This window comes from Oryctolagus cuniculus, chromosome 19 (genome assembly GCF_964237555.1).
Source record: "Oryctolagus cuniculus chromosome 19, mOryCun1.1, whole genome shotgun sequence".
Classification (NCBI taxonomy): Eukaryota; Metazoa; Chordata; class Mammalia; order Lagomorpha; family Leporidae; genus Oryctolagus; species Oryctolagus cuniculus.
In genome coordinates, this window is record NC_091450.1 from 66,307,215 (window position 1) to 66,321,783 (window position 14,569).

Below are 14,569 nucleotides of genomic sequence, written 5' to 3' on the forward strand. Positions count from 1 at the left end.
AAAACTGATCATGAATTTGTGGTTTTTGCAAGCTGACCACCAGTTTCTTGGCTGTTTAACAGGTCAATAGTCAAGCTTGCCTAGTCATTCTTGTTTTAAAAACACACAACACAATCTTTATAAATTAGTGTGTCTAATGATAATCTCCTCCATGACTTGGCTTTTAAGGTGGTTAATCCGTGATAGTTACTATAGAGTTCCATTCACACTTCATCTTTAGCACATACTATTTTTTAAAAAAAGATTTATTTATTTATTTGGGAGGCAGAGTTACAGAGAGGTAGAGACAGAGGTAGGTCTCCCTTATGGGTGCAGGGACCCAAGCACAAACCCATACCCATGTGGTATGCCAGTGCTGCAGGAGGAGGCTTGACCTACTAGGCCACAGCACCAGCCCCTAAAACATACTATTTAAAGTAGACCTTATTTCAGGTGGTTAAGGCATATAAATCTTAAAGTTTTTAAAAAATAAGCCAGCATTGTGGCATAGTGGTTTATATGCTGGCATCCCATATGGGTGCTGGTTTGAGTCCCAGCTGCTACACTTCTGATCTGGCTCCCTGCTAATGTTCCTGGGAAAGCAGTGGAGAGTGGCCCAAGTCCTTAGGCCCCTGTACTCCCATGGGAGACCCAGAAGAAGCTCCTGGCTCCTGACTTTGGACCAGTCCGGCTCCAGCTGTTGCAGCCATTTTTTTTTTTTTGTCTGTCTGTCTCTCTGTGATGAGGCCTTTTAAATAAATAAATAAATAAATCTTAAAAAAGAGCTTAGATTCTACAGTAAGGTGGAATCATAGCTTTTTTAGAAAAAAACACATAGTTCTGATTTTAGGCTCATAAGCTTTGGGATTTTAATTAGAACAAAAACTGTCAAGTTGATAAAAGATCTTGAGCACTGACATACAAACTTCTTTTCTTTTTTTTTTTTTTTTTGAAAACATTTATTTTATTTATTTGAAAGGCAGAGTTACAGAGAGAGGTGGAGACAGAGAGAGAGAGATCTTCCATCTACTGGTTCACTCCCTGGATGGCTGCAATGGCCAGGACTAGGCCAGACTGGAGCCAGGAGCCAGGAGCTTCTTCCAGGTCTCCCACATGCGTGGAATGGCCTAACTTGGGCCATTCACCATGGCTTTTGCAGGCACGTTAGCAGGGAGCTGAATCAGAAGTAGAGCAGCCTGGAATGGAACTGGCCTCCATTTGGGATGCCTGTGCTGCAGGCTGTGGCTTAATTTGCTAAGCCATAAGGCCAGCCCCACCAATTTCTTTTTAAAAGAAAGTAGGAAATTTTCATTAAGCCCTATATCTAAATGAGTCTCGGTAGCATTGGTGTTAGGGAGGGGGAAAAATCTGTAATTCCCAAATATTTAATTACATTTATAGGAAACTAGTAATTGCTGTTATATTGATATCATCATATTTTATAATTTCTCAGGGTTGGAGTTGTCTTTTTTCCCTGGTTCTTCAGATTTTTGTCACCTGTTTCTCTGTATAGAATTTGTGGTTGACAGTTGTTTAACCTTTGAAAACTTTGTTCAGATCTCCTTGACTTAAGATGAGAAATCTTGTCTTTGGACTTTGTGTTTCTCTGTATGAAATTTGTCATTTCTCCTTAGCTACTTTAATGAGTTTTTTCCTTGTCTTCAGTTTTCAGAAATTTAATTATGAAGTATCTTGACTGCATGAATTTCTTTATTTATTTCTATTTATTTTATTTCTATTTATTTATTTCTATTATTATTCTATTTGGAGTTTTCTTACCTTCTTGAACCAAATTTGAGAAGTTTTCAGCCATTCCCTAGAATTATTTTTCAGTAGCACTTTCACCTCTTTTGATACCACTGTGATAATGGGAATGTTAGGTTTTTTTTGTTATTGTTACTGTCCACAGGGTATGAAACACTTCTCTTTTTTGTTTCCCTGTTGTTTAGATTGAGTAATTCCTGTTTTTCTACTTCCCATTTCAAGTTCACTGGTTCTTTCCTCTGTTATGTTCATTCTGCTGTTGAGACCACCCAGTGAGTTTTTGGTTATTGTAATGTATTTGCTTATTTTGGTTACTGTGTTTTTCAATTTCATAATTTCCATTTGTTTCTTTTCTCTATCTTCTATTTGGTGAGATTTTCTGGTTTTTTGTTTGTTTGAAGGATATATTGTAATTGCTTGTTAAAGCAGGATGGCTGCTTTAAAATCCTTGTCAAATAATTCCAACACATTTGTTAATTGTATTTTTTTTTTTTTTTATTTATTTATTTTTTTTTTATTTTTTTTATTTTTTGACAGGCAGAGTGGACAGTGAGAGAGAGAGACAGAGAGAAAGGTCTTCCTTTGCCGTTGGTTCACCCTCCAATGGCCGCCGCGGCCGGTGCGCTGCGGCCGGCGCACCGCACCGATCCGATGGCAGGAGCCAGGAGCCAGGTGCTTTTCCTGGTCTCCCATGGGGTGCAGGGCCCAAGCACTTGGGCCATCCTCCACTGCACTCCTGGGCCACAGCAGAGGGCTGGCCTGGAAGAGGGGCAACCGGGACAGAATCCGGCGCCCCGACCGGGACTAGAACCCGGTGTGCCGGCGCCGCTAGGTGGAGGATTAGCCTAGTGAGCCGCAGCGCCGGCCTGTTAATTGTATTTTCTCATTCAAATTGTGATACTCTAAGTTCTGGGTATGATGTATGCTGGACATTTTGGATATTATGTGATGAACTATGGATCTTAATTTCAGTCTTCTATTTTCGTAGGTATCCACTTTAAGTTTTAGTTTTCCAATGTACTTTTTTCTGTAGCAGTTTTATTGAAATGCAGTTTACATTATCATACACTTATTGTTACATTTAAAGTGTAAAACTCATTTACTTTGAATATATTCACAGAGTTGCTCATTCATTACTGCAACCAATTTTAGAGCCTTTTCACTACCCCAAAAGAAACTTCCTACTCTACAAAGAACCATACCACATATTCCTTAGCCATCGCTCTCAACTCTCTTCCTCATTCCTTCCATCCCTAGGCAACCACTAGTCTATTTTCTGTCTCTGTAGGTGTATATTATAGAGTAGGAATATCTGTTCCAGACACATCATTTAAACAGAATCATATAATATATTGCCCTTCTGGCTTTTCTCATGCAGCACAATGTTTTCAGAGTTCTTTCATGCTGTGGCATGTATCAGTATTTCATTTATTTTTTTTAAACAGTTTTTTAAAATTGATGCAAATTAATTATATTATTTTTGGGTTCAGTGGACATTTCAATACATATATCCAATGTGCAATGAATAGATGAGGATAATTGGCATGTCTGTTTATTTAGGCATTTATCATTTCTTTTTGTTGAACATTCAAAATTTTTCTTCTAGATATTTTGAAATACTTAAGTATTGTCAACCACAGTTACACTACTGTGCCATGGAACATTAGAAGTTATTCCTCCAATATGACCGGACCCTGTTAACCATCCTCTCTCTTCAATTTCTTTTTATTACCAAATAATTATTTTTTTTAAAGATTTACTTATTTATTTGAAAGACAGAGTTACACAGAGAGAAGGGCAGAGAGAGAGGGAGGTCTTCCATCCATTGGTTCACTCCCCAATTGGCCGCAATGGCTGGAGCTGCACCTATCTGAAGCCAGGAGCCAGGAGCTGCTTCTGGGTCTTCCACATGGGTGCAGGGGTCCAAGGCTTTGGGCCATCTTCTACTGCTTTCCCAGGCCATAGCAGAGAGCTGGATTGGAAGTGGAGCAGCTGGGTCTTGAACTGGTGCCCATATGGGATGCTGGCATTGCAGGCGGCAGCTTTACCCGCTACACCACAGTGCAGGCCCCATCAAATAATATTCTATTATATGGATATACCATATTTTATTCATTCATTACTCACATGGTGGGTATTTGCGTTATTTTCACATTACTATGAATAAGGCTGTCATGAACATTCATGTACAGGTTTTTCTGTGGACTTATTTTCCTTTCTTTGGGGTGTATACCTGGTGATAGAATTGCTAAGTCAGATGGCAACTCTGGAATGTATATTTAACATTCGGAGGAATTGCAAGACAGTGTTTGCAAGGTGGCTATACCATTTTACATTTCCAGCAGCAGTGGATAAAGTTCTAGTTTGTCCACATCCTTGCTGACATTTGTTATTGTCTGACTTTTTTGATTCTAGCCATCTTAGTGGTATAAAGTAGCATTTTACTGTAGTTTTTGATTTCTGTTTCTCTAATGGCTTAAGCAGTTTTCCATGTGTCTTTTGGCCATTTGTATATCTTTGCAGAAATGTATGTTTTTTGCCCAGTTTTTAAAAATTGAGTTGTCTTTTTATTGATGAGTTGTAAGATTTTTCTTTTCTTTTCTTTTTAATATTTATTTATTTATTTGAAAGGCAGAGTTACAGAGAGGCAGAGGTAGAGAAAGAGAGGTCTTCCATCCAATGGTTCACTCCCTAGATGGTGTTAATGACCGAGCTGTGTCGATCTGAAGCCAGGAGCCAGGAGCCTCCTCTGGGTCTCCCACATGGGTACAGGGGCCCAAGAACTTGAGCCATCTTCTATTGCTCTTCCAGGCTGTGGCAGAGAGCTGGATTAGAAGTGGAGCAGCTGGGACTTGAACCGGTGCCCATATGGAATGCTGGCACTGCAGGCGGCTGCTTTACCTGCTATGCCACAGTGCCAGCCCCTAAGATTTCTTTATTTGAGTGAAGTCTGGTCTCTAGATCCTTTAGCAGACATAGGATTTTTCAAATATGAATCTAACAATTCTGTGAGTTTTCTTTACTTCTTTGCTGATATTCTTTGACTCACAGAGGTTTTAACTTTTGTGAAGCCAATTTATCTATTTTTTTTTGTCCAGTTGGAAGTTTGATAAGAATTGCATTGAGTCTTTAGATCATGTCAGAGAATATTGCCATTTTAGTAGTATTTAGTCTTCTAATCTGTGATCATAGGATGTCTTTTTATTTATTTAGATCTTAATTTCATTTTTTTAAAAAGATTTATTTATTTTGAAAGAGTTACACAGAGAGTGAGAGCAAGAAAAAATACCTTCCATCCACTAGTTTCATTCACAGTGGCCAGACTGGGCCAGGCTGAAGCCAAAAGCCAGGAGCTTCATCTGGGTTTCCCATGTGGGTGCAGGGGCTCGAACACTTGGGCCACCTTCTACTGCTTTTCTCAGGCTGTTAGCAGGGAGCTGGATCAGAAGTGGAGCAGCCGGGACCTGAACCAGGACCCAAATCAGCACCCAGCATCATAGGCGGTGGCTTTTCCTGCTGTGCCAGAATTCTGGCCCCCTTAATTTCTTTCATTAATGTTTTCTAGCTTTCAGTGTATGAATCTTATACTTTCTTGCTAGTTTTCCTTCATATTTTATTTTTTTGGTGAGTATCTTGGTGCTTTTGTAAATGAAAATTTTTTATTGACATTTTTGTGTTGTAGCTGCTAGCATTTAGAAATACAACTGAATTTCTTATATTGATCTTGTATTTTGCAACCATAGTAAACTCATTTAATAGTTCTGATGGTTTCTTTAATGATTTAATAGGATTATATATGTAGGATAGTGTTCACTTCTTTCCAATCTTATAATTTATTTTTCTTGTGTACAATGGCTAGAGCTGGGCTGATCCGAAGCCAGGAGCCAGGAACATTTTCCTGGTCTCCCATTCATGTGCAGGGACCCAAGGACTTGGGCCAACTTCCACTACTTTCCCAGGCCATAGCAGAGAGCTAGATAGGAAATGGAACAGCCGAACTTGAACTGGTGCCCATATGGGATGTCGGTAATGCAGGCAGCAGCACCAGCACTACTCTGTGCATTTTCTTAGATGCCTTTGAAAGATTGATGATGTTTTCTTCTGTTTCTAGTTTATTCATTGTGTGTGTGTTTTTTTTTTAAAGATTTACTTATGTATTTATAAGTCAGAGTTACACAGAGAGATGAGAGGCGGAGAGAGAGAGAGAGAGGGAGAGAGAGAGAGAGAGAGAGAGAGAGAGAGATAGACATATCTTCCATCCACTGGTTCACTCCGCAATTGGCCGCAATGGCCGGAGCTGCGCCGATCTGAAGCCAGGAGCCAGGAGCTTCTTCCAGGTCTCCCATGAGGGTGCAGAGGCCCAAGGGCTTGGGCCATCTTTACTGCTTTCCCAGGCCATAGCAGAGAGCTGGATTGGAAGTGGAGCAGCTGGGTCTTGAACTGGCGCCCATATGGGATGCCGGCACTTCAGGCCAGGGTATTAACCCGCTGTGCCACAGCGCCGGCCCGGCAGTAATATTTGTATTGAACTAATCTTGCATTCCAGGGTTAAATCACCCCATTCATGGTATGTGATTCTTAGTATGTTGCTGGTTTGGTTTGCTAATGTTTTTGTTGACGATACTGAATTTGTAATAATAAATATTGGTCCGTAGGTTTTTTTTTTTTTTTTGAATCAAGGTAAAACTAGCCTCATATTATGAGTTTAAAAGTATTTCCTCCTCTTTGGAGTTTTGTAGAGTTTTTTTAAGGATTGATGTTAATTCTTTAATGTTTGGTAGAATTCACCAGTGAATCTATCTGGTCCTGTACTTTTCTTTATGGGAAGTGTTTGGTTACTAATTCAGTCTGGTTACTTGTTACAGGTCTATTCAGATTTTTAAATTTCTTCTTGAATCAATTTTGGTAATTTGTGTCTTTTAGGAATTTATTTCATCTCTTATAAGATTTTGTGGATTGCAGTTGTTTAAAATCATTTTTATTTCTATAAGGCTGGTATTTATGTCTCTTTTTTCATTATTGGTTTTAGCCATTTGAATCTTCTCTCTTGTTTTTTTGTCAGTCCCACTAAAGGATTGTCAGCATTTTGATCTTTTCAAAGAACCAACATTTGGCTTTGTTCATTTTTTTCTATTGTCCTTCTAGTCTGTTTCTTTCATTGTAGTCTTAATTCATTCCTTCTGCTGACTCTAGGTTAGTTGCTCTTCTTTTTCTAATTTCTTAAGTAAGTTAGATTGCTGATTTGTAATCTTTTGATATAGGTGTTTACAGCAGTGAATCTAGCACTGCTTTTGGTATTTTATGTTTTCATCTCAAAGTATTTGGTAACTTTCCTTATAATTTCTTCATTGGCTCATTTTTTTTAGGAGAGTGGTATTTAATTTGCATGTATTTGTGAATATTGCAAACTTTTTTCTGTTGTTTTCTAATTTTATATTATTGTGGGCAGATAAAATACTTTGTATGGCTTCAGTCTATTGGGAATTTTTCTGAGGTGTGCACTTGGTGTATTCTAGAGAATGTTCCATGTGGGCTTAAAAACAGAATGTGTTCTACTGTTGTTACCTGAAAGATTTTATAGATGTTTGTAAGATCTACTTCATTTGTAGGCCTGTTCAAGGCTTCTATTTTCTTGTTTCCTTATTTATCTAGTTGTTGTTTTATCCAGTATTGAAATGGGATATTGAAGTCTCCAACTGTTATTGTTGAGTTGTCTGTTTCTCACTTCTGTCAGTTTTTGCTTCATGTAGTTTGGAAACCTATTGTTAATTACATATTGGTTTATAATTATTACATCTTTTTGATGAATTGATAGATTTGCCCTCTTATGTACTTTATGTACTTTTTTTTTTGTCTTTAGTAACATGTTTTGCCATAAAATGGCATCGAATCTAATAGTGTATAGACACTCCAGAGTCATTGTGTGGCTATTTGCATGTAAAAAATTTTTCTTTAAGCCTATTTGGCCTTTGAGTCTAACTGTGTGTCTTATAAAAAGCATATATCATGTTTTTCAGTTGTTTTGATCCATTCTCAGTCCCTGCCAATTGACAATTTTTAATCCATTTGCATTTGTTTTAATTTACATTTAATTTAATTACTTTAATTTACATTTATATTTACTCATCCTTGTACATTAGTAACAGTAGTTTTGTTATTTGTTTTCCGTATGTTTTAAATCTTTTTTGATTCTGTATTCCTCTGCACTACGTTTGTTTGTGTTAAATATTTTCCAGTATATATTTTAATTATTTTTATTGTATTTTTTATTTTCCCCTGGTGATAATTTAGCCTCTGAGGAAAAATTAAAAAAAATCTGGTTAAGTTAATATAAACTTAATTTTTAAATGGAAATGTATCTTTTAAAAATATTTATTTTATTTGTTTGAAAGTCAGAATTATATAGAGCGGTAGAAACAGAGAGAGAGAGTAGTCTTCCGTCCCCTGGTTCACTCACCAAATGGCCTCAACAGCTGGAGCTGGGCCAATCTGAAGCTAGGGACCAGCAGCTTCTTCTGTGTCTCATCTGTGGGTGCAGGGGCCCAAAGACTCAGGCCATCCTCTGCTACTTGGCTGGGCTGATCAGTAGGGAGCTGGATTGGAAGTGGAACAGCTGGGACTCAAACCAGTGCCCATATGGGAGCCAGTGCTGCAGGCTGGGGCTTTAACCCTCTGTGCCACAGTGCCAGCCCCATAAATGCATTTTTTATTAAATGTTGTTTTGAAACATTTCTTTTTAAAAACATTATTTATTTATTTGAAAGGTAGAATGATAGAAAAAGTTAATTCCCCAAATGCCCATGATAGCTGGGCCTGGGTCAAATTGAAGCCAGGAATCTCAAACTGCATAGGGTCTTCTGTGTATTGTCAAAGAACCAAGTGCGTGGGCCTTCATCTGCTGCTTTCCCAGGTGCATTATCAGGAAGCTGAATCAGAAGCAGAGTGTCCTGGCCTCATATTGACACTCTAGTGTGGGATGCAGGTGTCCATACTATGGTCTAACTTCTGTGCCACAAAACCCACCCATTGATTTCAATAGCATACAAAAACTAAGCTTGATAGTTTTTATACAGTCTCCTTTTAATTCATAAAGGAAGAGTTATAAATGAAAATATGTTTATATATACAATTTTCCACATGTATTTATATAATTTTATTGGTGCTATTTATTTCTTAATGTGGATTTGAATTGCTGTCTAGAGTCCTTTCACGTTAGCCCTAAGAACTCCCTTTTTTCCTTTCCTTTCCTTTCCTTTCCTTTCCTTTCCTTTCCTTTCCTTTCCCTTTCCCTTTCCCTTTCCCTTTCCCTTTCCCTTTTCCTTTTCCTTTTCCTTTTCCTTTTCCTTTTCCTTTTCCTTTCCTTCCGTTTTTTTTAAACGATTTTTATTTATTTATTTGAGAGGTAGAGTAACACACAGAGGGAGAGACAGAGAGAAAGGTCTTCCATCCACTGGTTCACTCCCCAAATAGCCCCAATGGCCACAGCTGCGCCCATATGAATCCAGGAGCCGGGAGCCAGGAGCTTCCTCCAGGTCTCCCACATGGATGCAGGGGCCCAAGGACTTGGGCCATCTTCCACTGCTTTCCCAAGCCATTAGCAGGGAGCTGGATAGGAAGAGGAGCAGCTGGGACTCAAACTGGTGCCCATATGGGATCCTGGTGCCACAAGCAAAGGCTTAGCCTACTATGCCACAGTGCTGTCCCTTATTTCTTATAAAGAAGGTTTTCTAGGGATGAATTCTCTGTTTTTTCTTTGCTGGGGATGTCTGAGTTTTACATTCATTTTTGAAAGATGGATTTTTGAAATGCCGGATTTAGGATTCTTGGTTGATGCGCTTTTTTCCTTTAGCACTGAAATGTGTCATCTTACTGCCTTCTTGGCCTCTGTGGTTTTTAATGAGAAGTCAATTTTCTATCTTAGTGAGGATTTTGTGTGTGATGAGTTGTTTTTCTCTGATGTCTTCAAGATCCTCTCTGTTTTTGCCTTTTGACAGTTTGACCATGATGTGTCTAGATGCAGATCTCTGAGTTTATCCTACTTGGTGTTTATTGAGTTCCTTGGAAGTTTCAGTTAGTATTTTTCATTGAATTTGGAAAATTTTCAGCCATTATTTCTGTAATTATAATGTTTTATGCCTGTAACCCTTTCCTTCTGGAACTTCTTTCCCCCCTTCTGTAACTTAGTATTAGTATGTTAGTATGTTGGTAAACTTGATGATGTCCCATCGTTAGTATGTTAGTATACTTGATGATGTCCCATAGTTTTGAGGATATGGTTCATTGTTTTCATTGTTTTTTCTTTCTATTCTTCAGACTGGATAATTGATCTGTCCTTAAGTTTGCTGATTCTTTCTTCTGCCAGCTTAAGTCTGTCTTTGAGCCCCTCTAGTGGATTTTTCCTTTCAGTTACTGTTCAACTCCAGAATTTTTATTTAATTCTTAAAAAAAAAATTGTATCTCTGGAGCAGGCATGTAGCTTAACAATTAAAAGGCCCAATTCCTACATCAGAGGTTCTGACTTCACTTCCCAGCTCTGGCTCCTGACTCTAGTTTCCTGCCAGTACAGACCCTAGGAGGCAGTGTGATAACTGCAGGTAACTGGGTTCCTGCTACGAAGCTGGACTGAGTTCCTGGCTTTTGGATCTGGCCTGGGCCATTGTGAGCATTGGGAGAGTGAACCAGTAGATAGGAGGAGCTCTGTCTATCAGTCTGTTTCTCTGCTTCTCTAAATTTAAATAAAGTAATTTCTGTTTATTTGAATTTAATCCATATTTGATGAGCAATCATGCTAACAATTTCCTTTAATTCTTTTGTTTTTAAAGATTTATTTATTTGGAAGTCAGAGTTACAGAGGAGAGGTAGAGAGAGAGTAGAGAGAGAGAGAGTTCTTCCATCCTTTGGTTCACTCCCCAAATGGCTGCAACGGCCAGAGTTGGGCCGATTTGAAGCCAGGAGCTCCTTCCAGGACTCCCTGGGGCCCAAGCACTGGGGCTATCTTCCACTGCTTTCCCAGGTGCATTAGCAGAGAGCTGGATGGGAAGTGGAGCAGCTGGGACTTGAACTAGTTCCCATATGGAATGCCAGCACTGCAAGAGGCAGCTTTATCACTAAACCATGGCGCCAGCTCCTCCTTTAATCCTTTAGATATGTGCTCATTTAGGTTTTGCTTTGTTTTATTTTATTTTGAGAGGCAGAGACAGATAGAGCTCTCACCTGCTGGTTCACTTCCTATATGCTAGCAACAACTGGGGCTGAGCCAGGCTGAAACTGGGAGCCAGGGACTCAATTCAGGTTCCTCATGTGGGTATCGGACTCAACTACCTGAACCATCAGCATGCAGTCTCTGAGGGTGCATGTTAGAAGGAAGCTGGAATCAGGAGTAGAGCTAGGATTCAAACTCAGGTTCTCTGACATGGGATATGAGTGTCTTAACTGCTTGGCTGTATGCCTACCCCCTTGCTTACTTATTTGAATGTATATATAGTAGCTCCTCTTAAGTCTTTATCTAGCAAGTCCAATGTCTAGGCTTTCTCAGGGATAGTTTCTATTGACTGCCTTTCTTTCCCTGTGTGTATGGGTTATACTTTTCTCTTTGTGTACAATAATTTTTTATTGAAAAGTAAATATTTTAAATAATGTAATATGGCTACCATGGAAATCAGATCCCTCTCCCTCCTAAGACTTTTTGTTGCTATTTGTTTTATGACTTTCTGGGATTAATTATTTGTTTGTGTTTTTTTTTGTCCTGTGTAACCACTGAAGTTTCCGCTTGCTTAGCTTAGTGGTCCACTAATAATTCCTTAAATGTATTGAACCAATATGTCTCCTAGCCTTTGCTGAGGGCTCTGTGTTTGTGTGTGTGTGTGTGTTGTGTCACCCCTTCAGTGTAACAGCAGTTTATAGTTGTGCCTTAGCCTTTGTGTCCTGCTGGTATATCAAGGGCAGCCAGTTATGAGAGGTTGGGGACTTCCCATAGCTCTTTGCTAGGCATGTGCATGCTTTCTGGTTTCTTAGGTATTTGTTGGAGTTTTTATTTGTATTTATATAATTTTTGTTTATGTTTTTGTTGTTTTTAAGAGGGAGACACACACACATAGAGAGATCGCCCATCTTCTGGTCTACTTCTCAAATGGGTGCAACAGCCTGGGCTGGGCCTGTCTGAAGCCAGAAGCCTTGAACTGCGTCTGGGTCTCCTATGGGGTTGCAGGGACCAGGTACTTGGACCATCCTCTGCTTCTTTCCTAGCTGCATTATTAGCAGGGAGCTGGATTGGAAGTGGAGCACTGGAACTTGAACTGCTGCTCTTTTTTTTTTTTTTTTTTTTTTTTTGAAAGGAAAGCTGTATTTATTCAAGTTGGAAACCCCCTGTCAAAGTGGCCAGGAGAAACTGCTGCTGTTATGGGATGTTGGTGTCGTAAGCAGTTAACTCAACCAGCTGCTCCACAATGCCAGCCCCATGTTGGAGTCTTTAAAAGCCCACTATGGACATCTCATTTTCCAGTTTTTTTGTTTTTGTTTTTGACGAACGCCTTGTTTGTCCCCAGCTGTCCCCACTACAGGCAGTGTGACATTAAACAATTTCCTCTGATTATTTTTAACAAGTGACCTGGGAATAGCACTGTTCTCATCAGTGGAGATCTGATTCAACTCAAATCAAGATAATAAGTCCTGATAATAGAGCTTTTCCATTGAGCTGCTAGACAGGTTAAATGGCAATTTGAGGATGCTGTTTTGGGGAGGGCCCTAATCTGTTCTGCCCCCTACGTGGCTGCTGGGCTGCTAGTATTCATAACTACCATGTTTGTGAAGCTGTTGATTTTCAAGGCTCTGAAGGGAAAGGGGAATGGGGCAAATTAATATGCCACAAAGCTTGCTGGGAATTCTACTTGCTGGGAATCAGCCATTTTTTCTTGTCTAAGCATTCTTTGGATTTTTGCAAGCCTTTGGTTAGTTTTTTAGAGTTCTGAAATGGTTGACTTTGATCATTTTTACTAGTGTTCTTGTTACTTTTATATGGACTGTTGGAGGTCCTTAATCTGCTATTCTTCAAGTGCTTCCTCCTGCTTTTTCTTAGAAGTTTGTGCTTCACATTTGCAAGTTTATTTTAGGCCACAGAAAACTCTGAGATTCTGTAATTCTGTTTTTTCTATTTTATGTTATTATTTCCTAAACTCTGGCTAAGCTGATTCCTTAATATTTCCTTAATATATGCTCTCCTCTTCCACTTTTAGGCTTATTGTTTTCTTTGCTCAAAACACTTTTTCTCCCCTACCCGCACAATGGGCACAATGGGACTACTGCTTATTCTCTAAGATTCATTCATTCTCATGTCATTGTCTTTGTATAGCTTTTTCTGATCCCATAGATTGTGATCCTTTCTTTAGATTCCCATATGTCTTTGTTCATACTTTTTGTGTGGTCTTTTTGTTATTTCATGGCATATATGGCTAGTTTCTTTTAAGTGTGTGTTTTTTTTTTTTTTTTTTTTTTGACAGGCAGAGTTAGACAGAGAGAGAGAGAGACAGAGAAAGGTCTTCCTTTTTCCATTGGTTCGCCCCCCAAATGGCCGCTACGGCTGGTGCTGTGCCGATTGGAAGCCAGGAGCCAGGTGCCTCCTCCTGGTCTCCCATGTGGGTACAGGGCCCAAGCACTTGGGCCATCCTCCACTGCCCTCCTGGGCCACGGCAGAGAGCTGGACTGGAAAAGGAGCAACTGGGACTAGAACCCGGTGCCCATATGGATTGCCGGCACCACAGGTGGAGGATTAACAAGTGAGCTAATGGCACTGGCCCCTATGGCTAGTTTCATATCTTCTCTGGTAAGTTCCTAGTTTTTTGAAGGTAGATGATGAATCCTACTCTTCTATATGCTCAACAAATATTTTATTGAAATGTAAGGGTAAAATTTTATAGCAAAACATTCCACATTTTAAGTATTGCTACTGGGGACTAATTTTATTTATTACTGAATTAAAGGAACTTTTCTACTCTGGACAAAGTAAATAGCAATGTATCATTGAACATATTGCTATACAGGGGATCTTCAGAAAGTTCATAGAAAATGTGTATTGTGAAAGAATATTCATAGATTTCAAAATGTTTTACACAAAAACATTTTTTAAGTTACATTTTTCCATGAACTTTTTGAATTCTGTTGTATAATCCTTAGAAAGTTACAAGAAAATAAAATGATAAAGGCAAAATGTAATGCTTACCACTGAAATTATTTTAATAGTAGTTTCTTTGCAAGGATTTGATGCCTAGTGGCCGGCATCCCAGGGCACCGGGTTCTGGTCCCAGTTGTTCCTCTTCCAGTCCAGCTCTCTGCTGTGGCCCGGGAGCAGTGGAGGATGGCCCAAGTGCTTGGGCCCTGGCACCTGCATGGGAGACCAGGAGGAAGCACCTGGCTCCTGGCTTCGGATCAGCGCAGTGCCGGCCATAGTGGCCATTTAGGGCGTGAACCAACGGAGGGAAGACCATTCTTTCTGTCTCTCTGTCTGTCTACAACTCTACCTGTCAAATAGCTTTTTACAGAGAAGATCATAGAATTTCAGCTTTGAGAAACTGAATCAGAGGCATAATTTCCCACAAAGGAAGTTGAGAACTTACTTAACATCTGAAAGTGACTGAGGTGAAGTAAAATTAAACTGTTTTAAAAAAATACAGGAGGGGTGGGCATTTGTCCCTCTAGTTAAGATGATGATTAAGATACCCATATCTTGTACTGGAGTACCTGGGTTCAAGTCCTGGCTTTTCTCCTGGTTCCAGCTTCCTGATAATGTGTAGTATGTCCTGGCTTAAGTAGTTGGGTACCTTCCAGCCCTGTC

At 39.4% G+C, this 14,569-nt stretch overlaps 1 protein-coding gene across 3 annotated transcripts in view; it reads left to right on the plus strand.

The window, feature by feature from the left end:
- Nucleotides 1–14,569, plus strand: part of TPST1 (tyrosylprotein sulfotransferase 1) — a 155,652-nt gene that overhangs the window by 21,032 nt on the left and 120,051 nt on the right. The window contains exon 2 of one of the 3 annotated variants that reach the window (XM_051836341.2): nucleotides 11,821–11,957. The exons of the other annotated variants lie outside the window; for them this stretch is intronic. The gene's annotated coding sequence lies outside the window, so the exon portion shown is untranslated. The remainder of the gene's footprint in view (nucleotides 1–11,820; nucleotides 11,958–14,569) is intronic. 3 annotated transcript variants of the gene reach the window in all.